The sequence below is a fragment of the Chiloscyllium punctatum genome, chromosome 39 (assembly GCF_047496795.1).
Source record: "Chiloscyllium punctatum isolate Juve2018m chromosome 39, sChiPun1.3, whole genome shotgun sequence".
NCBI classification, from domain to species: domain Eukaryota; kingdom Metazoa; phylum Chordata; class Chondrichthyes; order Orectolobiformes; family Hemiscylliidae; genus Chiloscyllium; species Chiloscyllium punctatum.
Window position 1 is genome coordinate 26,687,638 of NC_092777.1, and position 19,882 is coordinate 26,707,519.

General features: G+C 39.9%; 2 long non-coding RNA genes across 3 annotated transcripts in view; one reads left to right on the top strand and one right to left on the bottom strand.

Annotated features, from left to right (window-relative positions):
- Positions 1–8,216, top strand: part of LOC140463890 (uncharacterized) — a 72,568-nt gene extending 64,352 nt beyond the window's left edge. For both annotated transcript variants that reach the window (XR_011954803.1, XR_011954804.1), the window contains exon 3: positions 7,626–8,216. This is a non-coding gene — a long non-coding RNA (uncharacterized lncRNA). The remainder of the gene's footprint in view (positions 1–7,625) is intronic.
- Positions 1–19,882, bottom strand: part of LOC140463889 (uncharacterized) — a 143,405-nt gene that overhangs the window by 90,734 nt on the left and 32,789 nt on the right. The window lies entirely within an intron of this gene.

Here is a 19,882-nt window from a genome sequence, read left to right on the forward strand (position 1 = left end):
TGAGCTCCCACCTGGGTTGTTAGTATTCTCCTCTTCTATACAATGTCACACTATCTCCTGGGAAGGTGGAATCCCTGTCAGGACACGTCACCATCCACTCTAACATATGTCTGATTATGGATCAGTGCTACTGAGCCATTATAGATAGGCTATCATGAAGTAGTCTTAGCCCTTACATTCCGACATCGACAACTAAAGGAGAAAGCAACTATATGATGACAGGAAGCAATTTATGTCAATAGCAAGATACAATTGGACTTCAATCTAAGGTGAAATTATACATTTCATTCGCGTTTTAATCTTGTAGAGTGATTTTAAGGAGTATGTATTGTCAGTATGTATCGTCAGCTTTTCTCCCCCACAATAAAGTTAAGAGCTGACAACATTGATGAATGGAGCCGTTCTATTTTGCATATTCAATGTCAGCAACAAACTTTACCAGGTTAGCCACAGTATGTTTCAACATAGAATTCCGTCTCTTCGGCAATTCCCCATCAACATGGTGTTACTATTGATACCGCTGTCCCTTAGCCATTTAAATGCTGTAGTATAGAACTTACATTTCTGCGCTTCATTAAATTCATAGTACTGAAATGTCTTAATGCACTGATAACACTGAGCGATCCTAAAAGTTTAATGTGGTATGGAAAGAACAATTTGACATAGCTCATTTATAATTCCATGAGAGTGTTGAAAAGATATTGAAGTTTCCTTACTGCCACCTCATCCCCAGCCCACCCCTCTCATTTGTCAGTGATTAATCTGTTCTTATCTTTCCCACAACTTCCTATTTGAATCAGATTTTCATTCTTGCCAGAACACTGAAATAAAACTCAAATTAAAGTGACTGGCGATGGTCCCATGGACTGTGATCATTATTATTTTGTTTGACCTTTCTTCAGCCTTTCGTAACATTTGTGTGGAGTGGGGAGCTGGAGTGGGCAATGCACGTGCAAGAGTCCAACTATAGGGAGGGTGCCAGGTCCTGCTAAGTGGGTTGAGGGGATCCTCTCGCTGGGTATGAGAAACTCAGAAAAGAGGACCAGAAGTAGGCCATTCAGCATGGTCTACCATTCAAGATGATCATGTCTGATCCTCTATCTTAACACCATCTTCCTGCTCTCTGTCTTTAGACTGTTGAAATCTAATTCTTTCTTCAATACATTTGCAGAATTGGTTTCCACAGCCTTCCTTTCTTAGGAATTCCACAGGTTCTGAATAAACACATTTTTCCTCATCTCATTCCAAAATGGCGGATACCATATCTTGAGACCATGACCCCTTGTTGTGGACCCTATCCCCTCACAAGGAAAAGATTGTCCCTGCAACCAGTAGATCTAGCCCTTCGAATATTCTAATTTCAATGTACAACCCCCTTGTGTACTTCTAAACAGGCTTAGTCAACCCACATTCCCTTCAATGACAGATCCGCAATCTCAGGTATCAGACTGGTGATCTCCTTATTTGGTAAGTGTACCTTTCCTTAAGTTAGGAGACCATAACTGACTGGTCTGAATTCAACTGACTTATCCTGTAAGGGTTGCTTAGTGAAATGCTGTTGTGGGTGTGGGATAATGTTCAAATAATGACTGAAATCGGTGAGCGGCAAAAATAATCTCTTTATTCAGCAATCATAGCAAAGGTTCGAAGCGGCAATAGAATCCTGAAGTATAGTTCTTCCAAGACCCCCCTTATACCCCGTTCTTATATATATTAAAATTTTGTTACTATGGTGTTAAAGTTTTTATCTCTATTACTCAGAGGTTTGAAGGGCTTCTGTCCTGGGAGACAGGAGATGGGCGAAAACATGTGCTAAGTGCTGACTGCTACTTCTGATGAGACGTCTGTCTGGTCTGTTTGCATAATTAGGAGGTAGTCCTTTTGTCTTTTAAGTTAGTAAATATTAGTAAAAATGCTTGGCCTATTTTCTCTAAATATGTTAAAAATTGTAGCAATAAGTCAATAGACAATAGACAATAGACAATAGATGCAGGAGTAGGCCATTCTGCCCTTCGAGCCTGCACCGCCATTCAATATGATCATGGCTGATCATTCCTAATCAGTATCCTGTTCCAGCCTTATCTCCATACCCCTTGACTCCACTATCTTTAAGAGCTCTATCCAATTCTTTCTTAAAAGAATCCAGAGACTGGGCCTCCACTGCCCTCTGGGGCAGAGCATTCCACACAGCCACCACTCTCTGGGTGAAGTAGTTTCTCCTCATCTCTGTCCTAAATGGTCTACCCCGTATTTTTAAGTTGTGTCCTCTGGTTCGGCACTCCCCCATCAACGGAAATATGTTCCCTCCTGCCAGAGTGTCTAGTCCTTTCATAATCCTATACGTTTCAATCAGATCCCCTCTCAGTCTTCTAAACTCAAGGGTATACAAGCCCAGTCGCTTCAGTCTTTCCGTGTAAGGCAATCCTGCCATTCCAGGAATTGACCTCGTGAACCTACGCTGCACTCCCTCAATAGCCAGAATGTCTTTCCTCAAATTTGGAGACCAGAACTGTACACAGTACTCCAGGTGTGGTCTCACCAGGGCCCTGTACAGCTGCAGAAGCACCTCTTTGCTTCTATACTCAATCCCTCTTGTTATGAAGGCCAGCATGCTATTAGCCTTCTTCACGACCTGCTGTACCTGCATGCTTGCCTTCATTGACTGGTGGACAAGAACACCCAGATCTCTCTGAACAGCCCCTTTACCTAATTTGATACCATTGAGGTAGTAATCTGCCTTCCTGTTCTTGCCACCAAAGTGGATAACCAGACATTTATCCACATTAAACTGCATCTGCCATGCATCTGCCCACTCACCTAACTTGTCCAGGTCACCCTGTAATCCCCTAACATCCTCATCACATTTCACCCTACCACCTAGCTTTGTGTCATCAGCAAATTTGCTAATGTTATTGCTGATACCATCTTCTATGTCATTTACATATATTGTAAAAAGCTGCGGTCCCAGCACGGATCCCTGCGGTACCCCACTGGTCACTGCCTGCCATTCCGAAATGGAGCCGTTAATCACTACCCTTTGTTTCCTATTAGCCAACCAATTCTCTATCCAATCTAGTACTTTGCCCCCAGTCCCGTGCGCCCTAATTTTACTCACTAACCTCTTGTGTGGGACTTTATCAAAAGCTTTCTGAAAGTCCAGGTACAGTACATCCACTGGATCCCCCTCGTCCATCTTCCGAGTTACATCCTCAAAAAATTCAAGAAGATTAGTCAAGCATGATTTCCCCTTCATAAATCCATGCTGACTCTGTCCTATCCTGTTACTATTATCCAGATGTGCCGTAATTTCATCCTTTATAATAGACTCCAGCATCTTTCCCACCACTGAGGTCAGACTAACTGGTCTATAATTTCCTGCTTTCTCCTGCCCACCCTTCTTAAAAAGTGGCACAACATTAGCCGCCCTCCAATCCTCAGGAACCAACTCCGATTCTATTGAACTCTGGAAAATAATCACCAGCGCATCCACGATTTCCCGAACCACCTCCTTCAGTACCCTGGGATGCAGGCCATCAGGTCCCGGAGACTTATCAATCTTCAGACCTAACAGTCTCTCCAACACCAAATCCTGGCAAATAGAAATTCCCTTAAGTTCAGGTCCTTCAGCCACTGTTACCTCAGGGAGATTGCTTGTGTCTTCCCCAGTGAACACAGATCTGAAGTACCCATTTAATTCCTCTGCCATTGCTTCGTTCCCAGTAATATATTCCCTTGCTTCTGTCTTCAAGGGCCCAATTTTTGTCCTAACCATTTTTTTGCCTTGGACATACCTAAAAAAGCTTGCACTATCCTCCTTTATATTCCTGGCCAGTTTACCTTCGTACCTCATTTTTTCTCTGCGTATTTCCTTCTTACTAATCCTCTGTTGTTCTTTAAAAGCTTCCCAGTCCTCCGTTTTCCCGCTTATCTTCGCTAAGTTATACTTTTTCTCTTTTAACCTTATATGTTTCTTTACTTCCCTTGTCAGCCACGGCCGCCCATGTCTCCTCCTGGGATCTTTCTTCCTTTTAGGAATGAACTGATCCTGCATCTTCTGCATTATACACAGAAATATCCGCCATTGTTCCTCCACGGTCTTCCCTGTTAAGGTATTGAACCATTGAACTTTGGCCAGTTGCTCCCTCATAGCTCCATATTTCCCTTTATTCAACTGAAATATTGTCACTTCAGATTGTACCCACTCCCTCTCAAATTGCAGATTGAAGCTTATTGTATTATGGTCACTACTTCCCAATGGCTCCTTCACTTCGAGGTCACTGACCAATTCTGGTTCGTTACACAATACCAGATCCAGAATCGCCTTATCCCTGGTCGGCTCCAGCACCAGCTGCTCTAAAAATCCATCTCTGAGGCACTCCACAAAGTCTCTTTCTTGAGGCCCGATACCATCCTGATTCTCCCAGTCTACCTGCATGTTAAAATCCCCCATAACAACTGTTGTAACATCTTTGCGACAAGCCAATTTCAGCTCCTGATTCAACTTACCTCCAACATCCAGACTACTGTTTGGGGGCCTGTAGATGACTCCCATGAGGGTCTTTTTACCCTTAGTGTTTCGAAGCTCTATCCACACTGACTCTGCATCCCCTGATTCTAGGTCCGCCCGCGCAAGGGACTGAATATCCTCCCTTACCAACAAGGCCACCCCACCCCCTCTGCCCGTCAGTCTATCCTTACGATAACACGTGTAGCCTTGAATATTCATTTCCCAGGCCCTGTCCCCATGAAGCCACGTCTCAGTTATCCCCACAATATCGTATCTGCCAATTTCCAAAAGAGCCTCAAGCTCATCCACCTTGTGTCTAATGCTTCGTGCATTCATATATAGAATTCAACCTATTAAACTGATTTCTACAGCTGGGTTGTGAAATTTATTTACTATTTGCTGGTATGAGTTTCATTCATTCATGCAATTTCGTGGAAATGCTTAAAGGGATAATGGCCCAGTTAAAAGGTATTTAACATATATTTAATCTATTCAGGTCCAGGAGATGGTTGGTAAGGGCTGATTAATATTAAAATGTTTTGTGGAGACTTGATGGGGACAGTATTGTTCTGTATGAGATGGTCGGTAAGGGCTGATTAATTTTACAATGTTTCATGGAGACTTGGGGATGGCATTGTTCTGTATGCTGCACTTATTTAGAGGTAAATACTGCTTGTAAAAAGGGTTGATAAGATATGGAAATGCAATAATGGCTTTGAAAGGGTTGCTTTTAAATTTGGATACTACAGATCCACAGTTTTAAGAATGAATGAATGAAACTGTGTTACAGTAAATAACAGGCTAGTAAAAGGTTATGAATGAATGAATGGGAATCTGGTATTAATGAATAGTGCTGGTGAGTGAGTTAATAAAGATAACACAATATCTCACAGTTGCAGGGTGCAGTTGGTGCATTTCACTTTAATAGTGATCCAGGAGTTGAAATAGGTTTTTAAAGCTCTAACTTTATGCTTAAGTAGATCCAACTTCTCCAAAATCCCCAGTTTTAAGGGACTTTATTAAAGTGTTCCAGCTGCAGGAGAATTGCCCATTAGAATTTTCAATTGCCTGGATAATTCCTTTGAAGTCAGGTGTATCGGGATATTAATACTGTCCGGATGCACAACTTTGGTCTATTTTGCTGCAACACTAATTTCCCCTTCAGCATACCTGGGATTTTCTGCTTTAGTGATGCTGATTGAGGAATTGGTTGAGACCGGAAGAACTTCAAATGGTGCCATGGGATCTTTTAGGATTAAATACCTCTGGCAATCCTATATGTCCACTGGCCTTTCCACTATGTAACCATCTGTTTTTTATGTGTTCATTGTCAACTGATTTTCTCACTGCCCCATCAAGGACAATGAGATGCTGATCTGTATGTAATAGGTATTATAGAAGGAATGTTGCTTGGCAGTCACTTCAGCTGAATATGTAAAAGTTGGGTAAAATCAATATTGGGCCTAAGCCATGGTGCATACTATGGCCAAGTAGCTTTCAGAAATAATGTCTGGATTCATGGCTGATGAATTGAGTGAGATATTGGAGGATTGTTGTTGTCTGCTGAATCTTATTCCAATGGGAATCACAAATGGAAAGAGAGCAAGACAAAGTTGGTGGAAAAAAATAAACATGATTTGAAACAAAATAAATAGATTGAGCAAGGCAGTAATAATCGGAAAAAATAAGGAGATCATTTCTCATATTTTTGTAATGATTGTTGCCATTCCTTTAAAGCACTAGGAAATAGTTAAATATATATTTTGCCTAATATGACTTTGCTATCTTTTTAACAAGCTGTAGAATAAAATGGTTGAAATTCAAACAACCGTCTGAGAATTTAGTTCTCGAGCAGGAATTAATGGCTGTTACACTGTCAAACTGCTGACCAATATCTGTTTGAGTATCTGATGCCCAATTAGTAAATAAAGAAATCTAAATTATTCAAGATTACTGCAGTACCATGAGAGGTCCAAGTACAAGCAGTTCATCCTAAAATCTGACACTGATCTTAAACTGTCGATATTTAGTGATAGATTTAACAATCCACCTGATATTTGCTGTCATTCGAACTGTGTATCCAACTGTGTTACTGTTCATTCCCTGTTTTCTGTCATGGTCACATGATACTGTTACACAGTAGAAGTAGACAGGCAGAGATGATGTGTAAATAATGTCCTCCCATTCTAGTGTTTTACAGAAATGGGAATTGAGAAGTATTGAAGGCAAAACAAACATTACCAGATTATCAGCATTGGGTGGTGTGGTGGCTCAGTGGTTAGCATTGTTGCTGGAATCAAACCTGGAACGCAGGTTCGATTCCAGCCTTGGGCAACTGTTTGTGGGGAATTTGTAACATTCTCCCAGTGTTTGTGTGGATTTCCTCTGGGTGCCCCGGTTTCCTCCCACAGTCTAAAGATGTGCAAGTTAGGTGAATTGGCGAAGCTAAATTGCCCATAGTGTTCAGAGTGTGTAGGTTAGGTGCAATAGTCGGCGGTAAATGTAGATTAAAAGAGTAAGGAGTGGGTGTGGGTGGGTTACTCTTCGGAGGGTTGATGTGGATTTGTTGGGCCAAAGGGTCTGTTTCCAAGCGGGATTCTATGATCGCTGTTGTGGTGGAAATATTTTTTCATTATATTTCACAATTTCATCAAAAATATTAAACCCAAAGTAATACAGAGAAAAAAACATCACTTCTATAGTGAGTTATCTCTCCCCAGGGTATCCCAAGATGCTTTACAAACAATGTTCTTTCAAAAGCATCATCAATTGTCATAATGTAAGAAACCCAGCAGCCAATTTGCGTACAGTGAGATTCCACAAAAAGAAATGTGATAAAGACCAGATACAGGTTGTTCTGCTATAACACACATTTTGTTAACAAGAATTCACTGTAATGTGATTGATGAATTGGGGACATTGTTTCTAAAGCGCAAACTTTTAAAACATGTGTTGGCTGTAATGTGATTACATCGCCAATGCTTTAAGTGCTGTTTCTACAGCGTGATTTTTCTATAACGTGAGGTTGCACAAGAATGCAAGCATCGCATTAGAGAAGAACTACCTGTAATCTGATTTGTCATATTTTATTCACTGTGTTTTAATTTTCTTTCCACAGGTCACCAAATTTTTGATGCTTCACCTTTCATCTGGAAATTTCTAAGGAAAATACTGTGTTAAAAATACTTGCACATTTGTATTTCAGTTTTTAAACCCATTGGCCACCATCCTATATACCTGAATGACTACAGCCATCACTCAATCTATGCATTCCTTCTGATGCTTTGATATGAAGTGGAAAAGCGTGGGACTGCCAGACGATGCTAACTGCAGCATTCCCTGGTTTCAACACCGAGCTGACTGCTGACTGAAAGAACATTACTGTATTAATATATTGCCATCGCAATGGGCAGGTACAATGTACTCTTCAGGTACTGCTGTGACCAGGAACAAGGCAGGGTAATCCATACTGTACAGGGGTATGCTTGGCTTTTAAGTAACTTCCACTTCATCTGTTCTCAAATCCTACATGCCTTTACAGAAAGAGAGAGAAAGTCAATCACCAGCTATTTTAGGATTTGCATATTTGGCCAATTGTGTGATATTCCCAATTAGTTTGTTTGAATACTTTGAATTGAAAAGAAAAGCATTCTGGTGAAATTGCTGCTTTCAGCATTATGTGGAAATTGAAATAAATGAGGTATAATATCACTGATACATTATTTATTTCTTTAAAAGTGAACAATAAAACAACTGTCCTTCTGCAACAGTCAGTGGACAAGACAGAGCAGGAGGCCTGCCCCCCCGCTAGTAAACCATATGGCATTACTTTTACTTGCATGTCATCACACATGGATATAGATTGATTTCAGTATCCTCAGTGGATAAAATATAAAAATCAAATCATTTTTCACCTCCTGTCCTCCTAGTACTTTTCTTGGCTCTTGTAATCTATTTTATGTCCTCCTGTCAGGCTTGTGAAATGGCCCTTTTGTAGTCTAATATTTCCACAAACTCCACTCCAACTGTTTAAGTCTTCCAAACAGCAAGACTAGGAACTGGAAAAGGAAATATCTCGTGTTTATCATCTTGTGCACTTTATTACCCAACAGTTTTGTTCATTGCCTCATCTTAACCCTTGGAGTGCTCTGCAATGATGTTTATAATGTTTCTTTTCAAATTAAACACCCCATGCAACATATTTGACATAACTTAACATGGTAAACTTTGCACAGATGGCAATGATAGTGCTGAGGAATGCAAAAGACAGGAGAGAAGAAGTGGGTACATATTTAAAACTGGAAGAGGCAGTGGGAAATAATTAAGGAACATACAATGCAGAAATGTATCAGGAACTTCGTCCAAATGCTCCAAATCTTCCATACAAATCTCATCTCTCACTCTTCGTCTATCCCTATCAGCATAACCCTTTAAGGATCCATAAAAGGATCAAGAACAAGATAAAAGATATAAGGTAATTTGTAAAAGAAACAAATGTGAAGTGAGAAAATCTTTTTTTGATAGTGAGTGGTTCGGGCTTGGAATGCCTTGCCTGAAAGTGTGTGGAAGCTGGTTCAAATGTAGTAGTGAAGACAGTATTTAATGATTATTTATATAGAAACAATATGCAGGGTCATAGGGAAAAGGCAGGAGAATGGGGTACTAAGTCAGAATGCTCCTTCAGAGTGCCAGTGTAGACAGGATGGGCCAAATGGCCTCCATCCACACAGTGGAGAAAGTGTGGACTGCAGATGTTGGAGCTCAGAGTCAAGAATGTAGTGCTGGAAAAACACAGGAGGTCAAGCAGCATCTGAGGAGCAGGAGAATTGACATTTCGGGCATCAGCCCTTCATCAGGAAAGGCTGATGAAGAGCTGATGCCCGAAACGTCCATTCTCCTGCTCCTCAGATGCTGCTTGACCTGCTGTGCTTTTCCAGCACTACACTCTCAACTCCTTCCAAACTGTAACAATTCAATGATAGCACCATTCTAGTTTCCTTATGTTTTCATTGAGAGAATGAAAGGCAGTGGATATATTTTTTCCAGATAATGGTCCAAAATTTTACAATAAATCACATTTTTAAAAAATTAGCATTAAAAAGTTTTATGAATACTTGTACCTGAGTAAAATGTGTTGCATTTAAAAAGATATTCTAAAATGTACAGAGGAGTGATAGAGTGAAATTCTTTTGGGTATAAATGACTTGATAAGACAATAATCTCAGGAACATAGGGCAGCAGCATTACAGAAAAGGCAAATAGTAATGGCAGCAACTATCTGCTTCATCCGAATTATTCTATCCTGTAACCAATGAGAAAACATATTGTTCTCCTGTGCGACTGATCCGTATGGAACAGAGGAATTGAGAAATTTTTGCAATCTTGTCACTTTCATTTGAGGAGCTATTTTCTAAGGGTGGGCTGGGTGTGGATGACAGTGTGTTTCATAGCTGCCATGAAAACGGCCAAGGTAGAAGTAACAGATAAGGTACTGATTTGGTCAGGTTGCTGAGGGACATGAGAATACATTAATTTGGGAACTGGATGGGCTTCTGGGACCACGAGTGTTGATAAGCACCAATACAGATAGTTTGGGATGAATGGTCTGTTTCTATCTATAATGCTTCACTTAGAGAGTGCTGAACCCAACAGCATTGATGCATTTGAAGGAAAGTAGATCATTTCATGAGGGAGGAAGAAATAGAAAGACGTATTGATAGGGTGATGCGAAGTAAGATCGGCGGAGGCAATGGACAATAAACACCAACATAAATCTTTTGCTCTGAATAGATTTTTAATGTATTTTCACACTATGTCATTTCTATCAAATACTATGGAACAATACTTTCTTATAAAACAGGTCTTGTCTTTTCAATATTTCCTTTCTCCCTTTCCTGAGAGGAATGCTGTTGTAGAATATACCTCATAATAACAAGAGTAACAAATTATGTTTAGATTGTATCTTTAAAATAATGAAGTATCACAAAATGCTGCACAAGAATAATATGCACATAAACAAATCATGATACCAAGTCACACAATGAGAGCTTAGGCCAGATGGTCGCAAACCAGTGCAATTAGGTAGGTTTTAAGGAGGAGTATGAGGGAGAGGAGAGGAGAGGCAGAGGGAATGTCTTCCAAAGTTTGCAGGGCTGAGAAAATTGAAGGTGTTAACCTGGAAAGTGAAATGAGTAAAATCAAGAAGCTCAAGTAGCAAGAATCAGAGTGTTGTGGTATTGAAGGAGATTACAGAGATAGAGACAGTTAAGGCTCTGACGATTACTTACAACTGAGCTGGATTTTAAAATCAAGGCTCAAAGTTAATGCTTGACCAGGAATGAATGTTGGCCAGTGAACACAGGGTGATCAGTAATCGGGGCTCTGTGTGTCCTGTGGAGCAGCATTTCGGATGTCCTCAAGTTTATGGAGGAGAAAATGTAGGAGACCAGCAAGAATACCGTACTAAAGTATGAAAAGGTAAAATTTGGCTCAGGAGGATTAAGAAAATTAAATATTAATCAGACTTCATTTTGTGCTGTTATTGCCTACTCTTTACTATTCACTGTTATGGTATATGATGTACGCTGAAGAATGTCCCCATAATACTTAGTCAAAAATCACACAATACCAAGTTATAGTCCAACAGGTTTATTTGGAAATACAAGCTTTTGGAGCACTGCTCTTTCATCATTAGCTATCTGACGAAGGAGCAGTGCTCCAAAAGCTTGTACTTCCAAATAAACCTATTGGACTATAACCTGATGTTGTGTGATTTTTGACTAAGTATTATGAGGACATTGTGTGATTTTTAACTTTGCGAAGCTGGGTACTGCAAATGCTGGAAATTAGAGTCAAGATGGAAAAACACAGCAGGTCAGGCAGCATCCGAAGAGCAGGAAAATCAAAGTTTTGGGCGAAAGCCCTTCATCAGGAAGCATTTTTAACTTTTATTTTTAACTTTGGTTTTTAACTTTGTCCACCCCAGTCCAACACCAGAACCTCCACAGCAAACTTACCCACAATACTTGGCTTTGTTGGACACTGCCATCATAACAATGATGCACAACAGAGTTTAAAACAAACCAACTCTAAAGGTCCTTTTCTGATTAGTTAATTAGTTAACGCAATTAAATTCATTAAATAACCTTTGGAGTCGGTGAGGAGAGGGGCATGAAGCTAATCCTGAATGTCAGGGATCTGAATTACAATCATAGACTGGGGATCCTTGAATAATTTAGCTTACAAGTAATATGTGGGAGAGCAGCAGATTCAATTTTTTTGAAGTTAGAAAGAAAGATATTACATTGGATTGAACTGCTGGACATCAGGCGACTTTTTACAAAATGGCAAATTTTTAGAAATGATTGTTCTTTATGCAAATAGTAACCTGCAGACATAGTAAAAGAAAAATCCTTGGCATTATTTAAACAATAGTCAGATCCCATGTTGAAAGGTCACAAAACTTTCTCTGGATAGTTAAATAAAGATGGGCTAAACTGTTTTGTTCAGGAGCAATTATCTTGAAATTGCATAAATAAAGGTGATAAATTAAAAGTATGACCCTTAAAGGGGTAAATAAAGTGCAGATGATTTATTCACAGTTATTAAGTTCATCAAAGTGCAAGATAGTCCTAGTTGTTCTAAAGAGCTGTTGGAAATTCATGACAAACATTATTGATTCAAAGCCTTCCATTTTCTCACCAAAACTTTAACTTTTTTTTAATAAATCAAATGAAAATGACAGAATTTTTTTAGGCAGGTAATTTATGAAGCTGTAATCCCCAAGTACATGTAATGAGAAAACTTAGCTCATATGTCTCCACGAATGACTTTCAGAGGCATCCTGGACTCCCCGATTCCTCTTCAAAATGATGTTTGATTGATTTTATTTCTCCCACGTGGCATGGGAGACTTAAGCAAGTTTATTCATTGAATAACCAAATCTGTAACCATTGTCTTATGCAGAGAAAGAAATTGCATGCATTGAATACAGCAAACAGAAGAATTGAAGTAGGCTTTGCAACGTTTCCCAAGAATCTGTTTATGGTTTAAAAGTGTAGTGCAGCATTACTGGAGAAGATAAAGGGAGAGATAACATGACAAATTAGAACTGCCCTGAGTTATAGCTGATATGTTTGGCAGCATTTACAATGGCAGTGTATTGTGAGTTCTTTTTTTGATGCCATTATTTTTGGAAAGTGCAAACAGTACAATCCTTATTATAAAGCTTTTGTGTATGAAATCACTTTGTTCAGAATCTTCAGAAATAGCATCATTGGAAAGATTGTACCACAACTGATGCTGCCTAGGGGTGCTTCATTAAAATTGGGAAAAAATTGAAAGCCAAAATTCCTGACAATGTTTTTTTTAACTGCTTGATCTCAGGTTAGCTGAAGAATTTGTTTTACAGTTCCCTGGACTAACACCAGAGAGGATCCTGTGTCAAACAAGTTTTATATCTGAGGTTTTATAGCCAATCACCCACTAAAACATTGAACCATATAACCTTATTAATGGTATGTGACTGGTTAAAAAAGTGGAATTAAATCTAAGCCAAAAATGTGTCAAAAGTTACTGTGTAGAAACTACAGATGTTGGATTACAGGCCTACTGTGCTGCACTATCTATCTGCGGTAATTCGACGACAAGGTAGATAGGATGTGCCACATCTTTAGTAAGATTATTATAGACAGTAAATAAAGTAACCAATGAAATAATGTGCTACAGGTCTACTTAGCAGTGTCTGAAACAAGACATTTTACTAAGACTAATGTAGAAACATAAATGTGACGATTATAAAGGCTCACTTCATACATGATTGTAGCCTGATGCTTGTAATGTTGTAAATGGATTGTGGAGCCTCTGGCTCTAACTTACTGCAGGAAGGTGCCTCTATTTACTTGGAAGACTCCACATGCAGCAAAGGCTCCACTGCCAGCCTCAAAGTCTGGCAGGGCTACATATTTCATCCATCATTTTGGTGGAGGCTGGTACGATTACAACATTGAAAAGACATCGGGATGAGTATATGAATAAGGAGGGTTTAGAGGGATATGGGCCAAATGTTGGCAAATCGGACTAAATTAATTTAGGATATCTGGTTGGCATGGATGAGTTGGACCGAAAGGTCTGTTACCATGTTGTACAATGCTACGACTCCATCTATTTTAGGGTCAATTACCTTACCGGGTATTAGTTTCCATGGCAAGTGAAACTCATCTGATACCCATCCACCTCTGCAAAACATGCCCAGCCACAGGAATACACTCAGGTGTACATCCACAAGAAAACCCAACTCATGAGGAAGGAAAATCCAAGCCATATTTTCAGGGACAGTGTAACTGAAACTTTACTGTGCAGAGCACCTTCAATATTTAACTCTTACTCCGGGCATCCAAAGCAGAAGTAATTCATTCACAGCACTGACATTTGTAAAGATTGCCTCAATGTGAGGAAAACATTGGAAGGTACCTCAAACCAGGAGAAAAAGGACAGAGAATTCAGCAATTTACCAAATTCAAGATTGATTTTCAAAGACAGGGAGTGGAACCAGCAAGACCAAAAGACTTACAAATGGAGTTGGCATGTCTGAAAGTGTCACTATTGAATACTGAGTGTCAGGATAAGGGGATGCAGAGATTCAAATGAGAAGACATGAAGTCATTGTTAATGCTGTATGGATGAGATGAGATTGCAATGGCAGAATGATACAAAATTATGAAGGCAAATCAAGTAAACAAAGTCATTTAAGATGCCTAAAATTATGGGACAGTGAATTTCTGTATTAATAATTTCTGTTAATTCTATGATTTTAAGTTACCGTTCATTAATGCAGGCATTCCCTATGCTACATAGGGAAACACATTTGGGTTTGAATTCTGCTTCAATCTTTTCTGGATCTAAAATGCTTCCTCACCGCTGTGACAACTAGCTATTGGATAAAAGACAATTATATAATAAACTATAGAGATTAGCCCTAGATTGCAAAGGAACTGGAGTTCAGGGGCTGTATGAAGCCACCAAGTATTCTGACCTCTCCCATTAAGGAAGAAGAGTGAATTGTACCATAACAAACAACAAAAGGTAATGACTGTAAGTGGTCCATGGGGTAGCCCATGAACCCAAACTCCCTGTTTCAGAGATCATGAACAGCATGGATGAAGAAGAGGATGAGATTCCAAAGCACATAAAACGGAGGCAGAGTAGACCCCATGAAAAAATACATTGTTGATGTTTGTGCAGAGTAACATTTCATTGCATTGCTCGCATTGTCTTTTTAACTCAAACTGACAGTGTATCTGAACTTGATATGTTTTGAGTTGGGCCAGACTCAGATCTTTGAGAATAAACTTAATGTTGCTCTATTTGGGCTGCTTCATGTTTACTTTTTCTCTCTCTCTGCTCACTGCAAATGGTCAAGAAATTAAAATCAGTTAAAATAGGTTATTAACATTGATTTGATCAAAGTACCTTCAGTTTGCTAGCTGACTGGTGTTCACATTAGCTGCAGTTAGATTAAGCCACACTTCCTGCATAATAAACCTTCAACAGTAAAACAATGTGCAGGTCAATCCTATACGTAATCTATTTTTCCTCCGAGAACCCTTGTAGATATTTTATCGTCAGAGCTGGAAAGCCTCATGCTTTAGTTCAAGCGATAGTCACAAAGTCTTTTCCCAACCTGACTTCTTTGCACAATGTAAGTTTGAAGCAAGTCGGACTCTATTGCACTGAAAGCAAGGAGACACACAATTTATACGTGTCATATTAGCAGTTCAAAATCAAATCGCTATGTTCATTGCTGGAAAGGGAGTCTTGCTTCTGTTCTTTCTTTTCATAAGGTTTCCATGAGTTTTTGGCTGATCAAAGTCTGGACAGCTGCATATTATCATGTTTATGATTGTTGATTGAGAGCCAGCTGGTGACATTAGTTGACTGTGTTATACAAAGCAAACATTCATTCGGTCAACTGGCACAACTATTAGCCACAGCAGGCCCTGATGTGAGAGGCTGATTGCGTTTGTATGAAGACATATCTGTAATCTGTAGGGAGTGTGTTTCATTAGCTTCACCAGTTTGACTTGAAGCAGAGCAGGTGACACAAATTAAGATTTCTTTGAGCTAAGTTTTTAAAGAAGTGAACATGTTTAGATTCACTTAATGTTGCAGCTTGAAGTTTTGAACCGAATGATCAACATGAGTTGTTGAGGACTTAATTATTTTTCCAATGCCCCATTTCACTCAAGTATGCTGCCTTTTCTTTTAATATTCAAGGAGAGCAATTAGCATCTGAATTAATTGAGAGCTGAACCTTCATCTGAATTTCATGTATTCTGAGCTTGAACCCCGAAATTAATTGGGAAAATTCCCACCCTTTCCTGCTAATCACTGGAAGTAATTTTGTTAGTACTTAGAAGCAAATCCAAGGACAGAATTCTGCTCCATGATCTTTGTAATGTAAGCCCTTAATAAAATAAATAATTTTTCAAAGATATGAAATAGTGGCTCTTGTTGCCCTGCATAATAAAATCATAAATATATTTAAGAGGACTGATAACATGATTTGTTACACACAAGAACCTGAGCAATTCTTCTCTCCATATCCTATAGATGCCAGGAGTTAGGACTGTTTTAAATGTTCTGGCTGAGGGGGTTTTACAAACTAGTTGTGAGTTGATACATTGCCAGAAACTGATTGTTAGAGAATATTGCTAAATTACCTGCCCTAATTGATGTGAAATATTCAGCATTCCATGGCTGGTGGACGCCGGATGATATTGATTGCTTCCTTCAATCTGATCTGATGAGTATAATTTAGGTTATCATTTATTTACTGATAGAAATTAGTTTAGACAAACTGTCTGTTCTCATTAGAGGTCTCCTCCTCTTTGTTGTGGAGGCACTTTAGGTGGAGATTAAGTTTCGTCCAATTCTATCAGTTGTTAATCTGCATAAATCATGAAATATCAGACACATAGAGTCATAGAGATGGACAGCATGGAAACAGACCTTTTGGTCCAATTCGTCCATGCCAACCAGACATCCCAACCAATCTAGTCCCACCTGCCATATCCCTCCAAACCCTTCCTATTCATATACCCATCCAGATGCCTTTTAAATGTTGCAATTGTACTAGCCTCCACCACTTCCTCTGGCAGCTCATTCTGTACAAGTTCCAACCTTTGTGTGGAAAAGTTGCCCTTTAGGTCTCTTTTATATCTTTCCCCTCTCACCCTAAACCTATGCCCTCTAGTTCTGGAATTCCCCCACCCCAGGGAAAAGACTTTGTCTATTTACCCTATCCATGCCCCTCATAATTTTGTAAACCTCTATAAGTTCACCCCTCAGCCTCCGGCGCTCCAGGGAAAACAGCCCCAGCCTGTTCAGCCTCTCCCTATAGCTCAAATCCTCCAACCCTGGCAACATACTTGTAAATCTTTTCTGAACCCTTTCAAGTTTCACAACATCTTTCAGATAGGAAAGGAGACCAGAATTGCACACAATATTCCAAAAGTGGCCTAACCAATGTTCTGTACAGCCGCAATATGACCTCCCAACTCCTGTACTCAATACTCTGACCAATAAAGGAAAGCATATCAAATGCCTTCTTCACTATCCTATCTACCTGCGTCTCCGCTTTCAAGGAGCTATGAACCTGCACTCCAAGGTCTTTTGTTTAGCAACACTCCTGAGGACCTTACCATTAAGTGTATAAATCCTCCTAAGATTTTCTTTCCCAAAATGCAGCACCTCTCATTTATCTAAATTAAACCTATTCTGCCACATCTCAGTCCACTGACCCATCTGATCAAGATCCCATTGTAATCTGAGGTAACCTTCTTCGCTGTCCACTATACCTCCAATTCTGGTGTCATCTGCAAACTTGATAACTATACATCTTATGCTCGCATCCAAATCATTTATATAAATGATGAAAAGTAGTGGACCCAGCACCGATCCTTTTGGCACTCCACTGGTCACAGGCCTCCAGTTAGAAAAGCAACTCTTGACCACCACCCTCTGTCTTCTACCTTTGAGCCAATTCTGTATCCAAATGGCTAGTTCTCCCTGTATTCCAAGAGATCTAACCTTGTTAATCAGTCTCCCATGGGGAACCTTGTCGAATGCCTTACTGAAGTCCATATAGATCACATCTACCGCTCTGCCCTCATCAATCCTCTTTGTTACTTCTTCAAAAAACTCAATCAAGTTTGTGAGACATAATTTCCCACACACAAAGCATGTTGACTATCCCTAATCAGCCCTTGCCTTTCCAAATACATGTACATCCTGTCCCTCAGGATTCCCTCCAATAACTTGCCCACAACCGACATCAAGGTCACCAGTCTATTGTTCCCTGGCCTGTCATTACCACCTTCTTAAACAGGAACAACATGTTAGCCAACCTCCAGTCTTCTGGCACCTCACCTGTGACTAATGATGACACATATATCTCATTAAGAGGCCCAGCAATCACTTCCCTCGCTTCCCACAGAGTTCTCGGGTACACCCAATCAGGTCCTGGGGATTTCTCCACTTTTATGTGTGATATGGACATTTTTCAAGTTGTCACCATCTATTTCCGTCCATTCTATATCTTACATGTCCTTTTCCACAGTAAATACTGATACAAAATACTCATTTAGTATCTCTCTTATCTTCTGCGGCTCCACACATAGGCCGCCTTGCTGATCTTTGAGGGGTCCTATTCTCTCCCTAGTTACCCTTTTATCCTTAATATATTTGTAAAAACCCTTTGGATTCTCTTTAACCCTATTTCCCAAAGCTATCTCATGTCCCCTTTTTGCCCTCCTGATTTCTGTCTTAAGTATACTCCTACTGCCTTTATACTCTAAGGATTTACTTGATCTATCTTGTCTATACATTACATATGCTTCCTTCATTTTCTTAACCGAACCTCAATTTCTTTAGTCCCTATACCTACCAGCCTTCCCTTTCACCCTGACAGGAATATACTTTCTCTGGACCCTCGTTATCTCATTTCTGAAAGTTTCCCATTTTCCAGCCATCCCTTTACCTGTGAACATCTGCCCCCAGTCAGCTTTCGAAAGTTCTTGCCTAATACTATCAAAATTGGCCTTTCTCCAATTTAGAACTTCAGCTTTGAGATCTGGTCTACCCTTTTACATTAGTATTTTAAAACTAATAGAATTATGGTCTCTGGCCCCAAAGCGCTCCCCCCACTGACAACTCAGTTACCCGCCCTGCCTTATTTCCCAAGAGTAGGTCAAGTTTTGCACCTTCTCTAGTCGGTACATCCACATACTGAATCAGAAAATTTCCTTGAACACACTTAACAATTCCTCTCCATTTAAACCCTTAACACTATGGCAGTTCCAGTTTATGTTTGGAAAGTTAAAATCCCCTACCATAACTACCCTATTATTCTTACAGATAGCTGAGATCTCCTTACAAGTTTGTTTCTCAATTTCCCTCTGACTATTAGGGGGTCTATAATACAATCCCAATAAGGTGATCATCCCTTTCTTATTTCTCAGTTCCACCCAAATAACTTCCCTGGATGTATTTCTGGGAATATCCTCCCTCAGCACAGCTGTAATGCTATCCCTTATCAAAAACACCACTCCCCCTCCTCTCTTGCCTCCCTTTCTATCCTTCCTGTCGCATTTCTATCCTGGAACATTAAGCTGCCAGTCCTGCCCATCCCTGAGCCATGTTACTGTAATTGCTATGATATCTCAGTCCCATGTTCCTAACCATGCCCTGAGTTCATCTGCTTTCCCTGTTAGGCCCTTTGCATTGAAATAAATGCAGTTTAATTTATCAGTCTTATCTTATTCTCTGCTTTGTCCCTGCCTGCCCTGATTATTTGACTCACCTTTGTTCTCAACTGTACCAGTCTCAGATTGATCTCTTTCCTCACTATCTCCCTGGGTCCGACCCCCCCATCTTACTATTTTAAATCCTCCCAAGTAGCTCTAGCAAATCTCCCTGCTAATATATTAGTCCCCTTCCAATTTAGGTGCAATCCATCCCTCTTGTACAGCTTACTTCTATCCCAAAGAGCTTCCAATGATCCAAAAATGTAAATTCTTCTCCCATACATCAGCTCCTCAGCCATGCATTCATCTGCTGTATCCTCCTATTCCTGCCCTCACTAGCTCGTAACACCTGGAGTAATCCAGATATTGCTACTTTTGAAGACCTCCTTTTAAATTTCTGCCTAACTCTCTGTAATCTCCCTTCAGAACCTCAACCTTTTCCCTTCCTATGTCTTTTGTTCCAATGTGTACAATGACTATCTGCTGGCCCCTCTCCCACTTGAGGACATTCTGCACCCTCTCAGAGACATTCTTGATCCTGGCACCTGGGAAGCAACACACCATTCTGATT